The following is a 9288-nucleotide window of genomic DNA, read 5'->3' on the forward strand; positions in this document are numbered from 1 at the left end:
AATTCTGGCTCATATCCTGTTACAAATAGGAGCGCTCGGTAATATTTCCTCTTTTTTGTTATTCAACATGTAAAGATGTCAGCAAACCTTGCGGCGCATCTTTGTGCGAACCGTGCTTGCTGCACTTTGAATGTGGCCGAGAGCTGGCTTGATGAAACACCTTGCTTCCTTCTTCTTTTTTTGCGAGGTACCTCGCTTCCTAGTGACCAGTCTCTTGGCTGATCGTCCTAAGAATGCTCATATATGAATAAAGCTCTCTCATTTACCCACAAAAAATATTAAGCCATAATAACCCGAAAGGAGGGAGTATGGACTAGCACTACTTTTTGGTGTGTCCCGTCAACTCACAGAATGAGGAGAATCTTGCAACACAAGGTTAAGCTCACTTACGCCTTTTTAGTAATGCAACCTACCCTCACCCAGGCGGTGGACATGCATCAGTTCATTCAGTGTCAAATTGCCAGAGGCATACACTATAGTACCCAACATGCGGAGTACCATCATTGTTCGACTTCATGAAGAGGCGAAGAGCCAAGCACAAGGTTTAGTAGTACGAGTAGTACTACTACTAGAACCGCATGGTGGAGCGTCTATACTCTTATTTTATTTTAATCTCTGATAAAGTACACATTTATTCGGGAGAAGGGCAGAAAATGGCAGCCCAATAGTGTAGTGTCAAAAAACATCGAACATGTAATGATGATATCGATCAACCATGCTCGAATATATCTTGGCCTTCGTGCGAGCCCGTCTGTGTGTTCTCGCTCCTCGTCTCTCTCAAGGAACGGCGGGTTGTCCATTTTGCCGTCAATTGAGATCGGTTTGCTCACACTCCGGTCCCGCATGTCAGTGATATGCCAAGAGGAGGTGTGTTGACCGATTGGCCATACGTGTACTTGGTTTTGCACCTTCATGCTACTCCTCCCTCCATCACAGTTTACAAGGCGCGCTTCATTCTAATGCATTTCTCTCAATGCATTTCCACCACCAAAGAGACTTTAGACGTGTTTGGTTTAATGCTCAATTAATTAGGGTGTGGTAACCGCAATCAAGTCCACAATTGTCTCGATGTACTCCCTCTGTTCCTAAATATTTGTCTTTCTAGAGATTTCAACAAGTGACTACATACGGAGTAAAATGAGTGAATCTGCACTCTAAAATATGTCTATATACATATGTATGTGTAGTCCATTTGAAATCTCTAAAAAGTCAAATATTTAAGAACGCATGGAGTACTACGGAGTGGAGTAAGTGCATGCATGTGTGTACCGGGGGTGGAAGCACTGCATGTATCTGTGTACGCATTATTTCCTATAGTAATAAACGCCGTGCTATAACTACCAATGCTATTTTCAGGCCGATCGTTAGTTGCCTTGGTCCCGGAGATTTTTTTTGAAGCGCGCTCTATAAACAGTGACGGATGGAGTAGTATGAGCGGATTCAAATAAGAGCATAGTGATGGTTGCTTCTTCCGAGCAACTTACAGTGGGAAAGGTGGGGCTTATGATTTGACTGATCATTACTCAATATTAATGCGGCGCAATGACCGAGCTGAGTCTCCCATGCGGTTGTGCACTACTCCCTCGCTTCTTAAATATACTCTGGAGTATTTGTCTTTCTAGAGATTTCAACGAGTGACTACATACGAAGAAAAATGAGTGAATCTACACTCTAAAATATGCCTATTTGAAATTTGTAAAAGGATAAATATTTAGGAACGGAGGAGTATAATTTTGTGCATGGCACATGGACCCGGATGCTGAAGAGGCTTCTGGCAATACTATCAAGCTTCCAACATTTGTTTACATAATTGATGTACTATACAAATAATTTTCCAGCGACATGAAATTGTACAATGCTTTGAGCTTTCAGCTTTTGTTTCGTGTGTCTTGCCATCGATGCTCTTTTGGAAACAATAAAAAACTAACTTCCTTGCTAATGCATCTCAATGATTAGCAGATCAGAGCTAATATTTACATCACAACTGAAGACAAAAGTTGTGAGAAGGTGTTAAATTATAATTGACCAGCTATCTAGAGCATGCAACATTCCGATCATTTTGTGCAGTTCCACTAAAATAGAGCCGAGCATCCCTGTTCCAAAGATATTAAGTGTGATTATGATAATAGAGGACTGCTGATGAAACAATAAACACACAAATAGAAGCCGGTCACCTTTGCAGTCTCTCCTAAGACTAACTAGTTGGAGAAGATTAGGCTCGGAGTTGGATGAGGAGGATAGAGCAAAACCAATCTCTCTTTGTGCAGTCGCACTGAAATGTAGAGACGTTGCCCATGTGACATTTTAGTACAACTGCACAAAACACTTTTAAGAAAAAAGTGATTTGTGCAGCTCACCAAAAGGTCGCAATGTAACATCCCAAATTTTCAATTTGGAATGTTATACATTAGATCATCATTGCGTATCATATTTTATTGAATTTTGGCTTGATCCTAGAAATTCTACGCAACTCAAGGACCCACGGAGAGAGTTGGGGATTTCGTTATTTTCATATTTGAGTTTTCTCAAATTTCGAAAAGATGATCATTTGATTTTAATTGTTTTCTCTTCGAATATTTCTTTTATGAAAATAAAAGAGAGGGGATAAAACGACTTCCCCAAAATAAAGAAATATTGGAGGTTAAATATTAAAATCAAATAAGAATTTTATTCAGAGTTTTATTGCTATTTTATTTGAATTAGGAAAAAAATGAGTTTTTCAAAATTGCATTAGAGGCCCAAATAAATGTTCACTCTGTCCGCTATATTTTTAGATGGGGAAATTTTATTTCAGGATTTTTGGAGTCCGTTTAGTATTTCTTTTAATAGTTTTTCTGTGTGCGGAATTATTTAAAAAAAAAGTTACCGACTTAACGGGCCATGTCCGACCCGGACACTGCGCCCGGTCGGCTCTTTAAGATTCGTTGCCGCCCCTGAAACCCTAGCACCGCCCGACCCCGCCGTCATCGCCGCGATTCGTCGCCGCCGCCGCCTGAGTTTGCCGCCGCCGCCCGTTCCGCACCGCCGCGACTCGCCGCCGCCCCGCACCACCGGCGACGGACCCCGACACCTCGCCGCCCGACCCCGCCGTCACTTTATCTTCCAAGCCTTCCGTTGTTATCGTTTTTAGATGGCCTTAAGCCATATTATTGTAATAAGTTCTCTTTTGAGACATTCGATGTAATAAGTGTGTGATTGATACTATGTTATAAAACCTCAAGTATTGTGTGTGTCAGCATTATCGATCTAGGGATGACACCGATCCATAGAGATCATACTGTTTGAGGTCTGGTCGCTGCAAGATGGTATCAGAGCACACACTGACTGTAGGACACGACCACTAAGCTAAAGCCCTAGATCACTACTCTCTTCTCATTTCTGACTCCTCTCCCTTTTCTACTCAATAGGATGGCGGATGCAAGGAACAAGTTCACCCAATACGGATGAAGATACACCTTTTGGACGACACTTGAGGGAACTCACTAGATACCTGAACATCAGAATACCAAGCTTCACCGGGACCTACATCACCACTTACCAGAAGAGGAGCGTTGGATGATTCGAGTTCAAGTTCCAGGAAGGACGTTCATGCCAGTCACTGAGCCCATAGAGTTTTCCTTTGATGCACCAACCTGGAGTCTAGGAAAGAGCATGGCAGCCCACATCACCATGGGACGCATTGGAGAAGTTTACCACAAGGATCTCAAGGATACTATCTACCAGATTTGTGGGCACCGATATGACCAATGGGAGATGATCAGCACCAGGAAGGATAGGTCTATTGCAGCTTTCATCCAAGAGTTAAACTAGCACATTTGTCGCTTGGAGAACCAGATGTGCGTAGGCATGATAGATCTGAAGAAGGCAATGACCAGGATCATGGAGCTGGAGGAAGAACTCAAGTCTACACATGATGGATATGAGGAGGAAATGACGATACTCATGGAGAAGAATGACGACTTGATGAGGAAGCTAGGAGTATTCATGGGAGACCCCGCGCCAGGAGGAGAAGACGACGATTCCACTTGCCTGGAGAATTACATCATCATCAACGACACCGACTCAGACCCCGATGATAGCGATGATGACTATGTTGATGAAGCTGGAGCAGATACCATGGAGTCTTCCACAGATCAAGTTTTCTAGTCGACCACCATAAAAGTAGTAGTATTCCCTCCATGTATATAGTATACTCCAAGCACTTTTGTAACAATAGTTAGATCGATGTATGCCCTTATTTGAATTGATTGAAGTGATATTGTTTGTGTTTGTCTAATGTGCATATGGGTAGTGTTTTCCCTCTAGATCTCATTCTATCCTGTGTTCTCATCTTTTCTAAACCCATCAGATGCCTCTGAGACGCGACAATGGATTTGCTTTCCCACCGGAGCTCACTCAGTTGATCCAGCAGCAGAATGCATTGATGCAGATACAAGTCTAGAATCAAAATCAGGGGAACAACAACAACAACCCACCACCACCACCTGTTGATCACTTAGCCCGTTTTGTAAGGCTGAATCTGGCGGTGTTCTCCAGTAGCACCGAGCCGATAGTTGCAGATGATTGGCTCCGCAAGATTGGAAGGGAGTTGACCACTGCAAGATGCACAGATGCGGAGAGAGTGCATTTTGCCACACATCAGCTTGATGGACCCACAGCATCATGGTGAGAGAATTTCACAGCCACTTACCCTGTCGACACTATCACATGGGATCAGTTTCAGCAAGCTTTTCGCACTGCCCATGTTTCAGTAGGAGCTATTGCCATGAAGATGCGCGATTTTTGCAACTTGCGCCAAGGAGGATACACAGTGGGCCAGTATGTGGATGATTTTAGCAAGTTAGCACGTTATGCCCCAGATGACGTTACTACAGATGTAGCTAAGCAGGAGAAGTTTCTGGAAGGCCTGAATGATGAGTTGAGCATGCAGTTGATGGTGGCAACCTTCAACAACTACAGGAGTTAGTAGATAGAGGTCTCATGATTGAAGGGAAGCAGCAACAGATTGACAACCGCAATAGGAAGTATGGACAAGGGAAGTACAATTCTGGAGCTCAGCAGAGATCCCATTTTACCCCGAACTTGGGAGGACCCCTTCACCATAACCACAGAGGCCACAATCACATTGGAGGGAGTTTGCACAACCATAGTGTCCCCAAGAATGGGAATGGTAATGGAGGAAGCAACGGCCAGAACCATTCCAACCTAGCAACGCCCGCCAAGAAGGATCTAAGTCACATTACTTGTTTCAAGTGTGGGAAGAATGGACATTACGCCACGGAGTGTTCTGAAGCAAAGAATGGAAATGGCAATGGAAGCTCTAGGAAGAAGCCCAACCCTTTCAACAGTGGACAAGTGCACCACGTTAACATGGAGGAGGTTGAAGCCCAGCCAGATGCAGTAATAGGTAAGTTTTTGGTTAAGTCATTTACTGCAATCGTTCTTTTTGATACTGGTGCATCGCACTCATACATATCAAGGGGATTTGTGGATAAGTATAAGTTGCCCACCAAAGTTCTTAGAACACCTCTGTTAGTAAGCTCGCCAGGAGCGGAGCATATAGCAAGCCAAGGATGTTTTCAGATGCCATTGACTGTACGTAGGCATGTTTTCCTCTCGGACCTGATAATTCTGGAATCGCAAGGTCTGGATGTGATTTTGGGTATGGATTGGCTATCGATGTATGGAAGGAACATCGATTGCGACAGTAAGTCGATTATGCTCACCGCCCCAAAAGGAAGAAGGATTAAGTATGTATACCGGCATGTGCTGAAGAGGACTCAAGTGAATTCTTTATCAGGAGTTGTATAGGAGGGAGTACCAGTGGTGAAGGATTTCCCTGATATATTTTCGGAAGAGTTGCCAGGCATGCCACCGGATAGAGACATTGAGTTTTTGATTGAGCTTTTGCCAGGCACAGGGCCAATATCTAAGAGACCGTACAGGATGCCTGCAAAGGATTTGGAGGAAATTAAGAAGCAGATTAAGGAGTTACTGGATAAAGGCTATATTCGCCCAAGTTCATCACCTTGGGGATCACCAGTGCTTCTAGTGGAGAAGAAGGATGGATTGTTGAGGATGGTTGTTGATTATCATGGACTGAATTAGGTGACGATCAAGAACAAGTACCCACTGCCGATGATCAATGATCTGTTTGACCAGTTGCCAGGAGCTAAAGTATTTTCCAAGATCGATCTGCGATCAGGATACCACCAGCTGAAGATTCGAGAGCAGGATATACCTAAAACAGCTTTTACCACCAGGTACGGGCTATATGAGTATACCGTTATGTCATTCGGTCTGACTAACGCACGTGCCTATTTCATGAACATGATGAACAAGGTGTTTATGGAGTTTTTGGATAAGTTCATCGTGGTGTTTATTGATGATATCCTGGTTTACTCAAAGAGTGAAGAGGAGCATAAGGAGCATTTGTGTTTGGTACTTGGGAAGCTCAGAGAACATCAGTTATATGCCAAGTTCAGCAAGTGTGAATTTTGGTTGAAGGAAGTTGGGAAGCACCCATGTCAGTTGGAGAGATCCGGAGTTTTCTTGGACTCGCAGGATACTAAAGGAGGTTCATTGAGAATTTCTCGAAGATTGCAAAGCCCATGACGGAGTTGTTGAAGAAGGACACCAAGTTCAAATGGACTGAGGAATGTGAGGCCAGTTTTCAAGAGTTGAAGAAACGTTTGGTTACAACTCTAGTGTTGATTCTTCCGGAACAACGCAAGGATTATCAAGTGTATTGCGATGCTTCTTGTCGAGGACTTGGAGCAGTGCTTATGCAGGAGGGAAGATTTGTTTCATATGCCTCACGACAGCTTAAACCCCATGAGTTGAATTATACTACACATGATTTGGAGTTAGCGGCCGTAGTGCATGTGTTGAAGACATGGAGACATTTTCTCATCGGAAACCAGTATGAGGTGTACACGGATCACAAGAGTTTGAAGTATATCTTCACGCAGGAGGAGTTGAATCTCAGGCAAAGGAGATGGTTGGATCTCATGAAGGATTATGATACGAGGTTACATTATCATCCCGGAAAGGTTAACGTAGTAGCCGATGTGTTGAGCCGCAAGAGTCATGTCAATACAGTCGTTACCGGAGAGTTACCCAAGGAGTTAGCAGAGGATCTTCGTGAGCTATGTTTGGAAATAGTTCCGAGAGGTTATGTAGCAGCATTGGAAATTTAGTCTACTTTGATGGATAAGATCAGAGAAGCTGAGAAGACGGACAAGGAGATTGCCGAGATAAAGGAAAGGATGAGCAAAGGAAAGGCCAAAGGATTTCGTGAGGATGAGCACGATACCTTATGGTCCGAGGATCGCGTATATGTGCCAAATGATCCGGAGATCAGGAAGTTGATTCTGCAGGAGGCCCATGATTCACCGTAATCGATTCACCCAGGAAATACCAAGATGTATCTGGATATGAAGGATAGTTTCTGGTGGACCGAAATGAAGAAGGATATTGCAGAGTATGTACCAGTTTGTGATGTATGTCAGAGAGTAAAGGCAGAGCATCAGAAGTCAGCTGGATTGCTACAGCCATTGTCGATACCCGAATAGAAGTGGGATAAACTAGGCATGGATTTTATCATGGGATTACCCAGGACTCGTTCAGGCTATGACTCGATATGGGTTGTAGTCGATCGTTTGATGAAGGTAGCTCATTTCAATCCAGTGAAGACCACTTACACCAGTGCTAAGTTGGCAAAGATATACATGACCAGGATCGTATGTCTGCATGGAGTTCCGAGGACCATTGTATCAGATAGAGGAACCCAGTTTACCTCAAAGTTCTGGAATCAGTTGCATGAGACTTTGGGTACCAGGGTACAGTTCAGTACAGCCTTTCATCCACAGACAGATGGACAGACCGAGAGAGTCAATCAAATTCTAGAGGACATGTTGAGAGCTTGTGCGCTAGATTATGGATCTAGTTGGGACGGCAATTTGCCATATGCAGAGTTCTCTTACAACAACAGTTACCAAGACAGTCTGAAGATGGCCCCTTTTGAAGCTTTGTACGGAAGGAGGTGCAGGACACCGTTGTTATGGGACGAAGTTGGAGACCGTCAGTTGTTTGGACCAGATTTGATTGAGTCCGAAGAGAAGGTTAAGCTGATTCGAGATATACTCAAGGTAGCCCAGTCCAGGAAGAAGTTCTATGCGGATTCAAAATGCAAAGAGAAAGTTTACGAAGTCGGAGATAGAGTTTATCTTCGTGTGTCCCCACTTCAAGGAATTAAGCGTTTTGGAGTTAAGGGAAAGTTAGCACCACGTTTCGTGGGACCATACAAAGTTTTGGAACATATGGGAGAAGTTTCTTACAAGTTGGAATTGCCAGAAGGATTGTCAGGAGTTCACGATGTGTTCCACGTTTCCCAGTTGAAGAAGTGCCACGCAGAGATGGCCACTATTCCTCTGAGAGATACAGTGCCACTGGAAGCGATTCAGTTGGATAGCGATTTGACCTACGAGGAGAAACCAGCCAAGATTCTCGAGTTTTCCAGCCGAGTCACACCATCAAGGTTATCAAGTTCTGCAAAGTTCACTGGAGCCACCATACCGAGGATGAAGCCACCTGGGAACGAGAGGAACACCTGTGGAAGGACCACCCACACCTATTTTCTAGCCAACCCGAATCTCGAGGGCGAGATTCATCTTAAGGGGGGTAGGTTTGTAACATCCCAAATTTTCAATTTGGAACGCTATACATTAGACCATCATTGCATATCATATTTTATTGCATTTTGGGTTGATCCTGGAAATTCTACGCAACTCAAGGATCTGCGGAGAGAGTTGAGGATTTCGTTATTTTTTATATTTTAATTTTTCTCAAATTTTGAAAAGAGGGTCGTTTGATTTTAATTATTTTTCTCTTTGAATATTTCTTATATGAAAATAAAAGAAAGGGGATAAAATGACTTCCCCAAAATAAAGAAATATTGGAGGTTAAATATTAAAATCAAATAAGAATTTTATTCGGAGTTTAATCGCTATTTTATTTGAATTAGGAAAAAAATGTGTTTTTCAAAATTGCACTAGAGGCATAAATAAATGTTCACTTTGTCTGCTATATTTTTAGAGGACGGGGAAAATTTGTTTCAGGATTTTTGGAGTCCTTTTAGTATTTCTTTTCTTTGTTTTTCTGCGTGGAATTATTTTTTCTAAAAAAAGTCAATCGACCTAGCCGGGCCGTACTCGACTAGGACTCGACCCGGCCGACCTTTATAACTCGCCGCCGCCGAGCCGCCACAGCCACCAGCCCACCCCGCCG

The sequence above is a fragment of the Triticum aestivum genome, chromosome 2B (genome assembly GCF_018294505.1).
Source record: "Triticum aestivum cultivar Chinese Spring chromosome 2B, IWGSC CS RefSeq v2.1, whole genome shotgun sequence".
NCBI classification, from domain to species: domain Eukaryota; kingdom Viridiplantae; phylum Streptophyta; class Magnoliopsida; order Poales; family Poaceae; genus Triticum; species Triticum aestivum.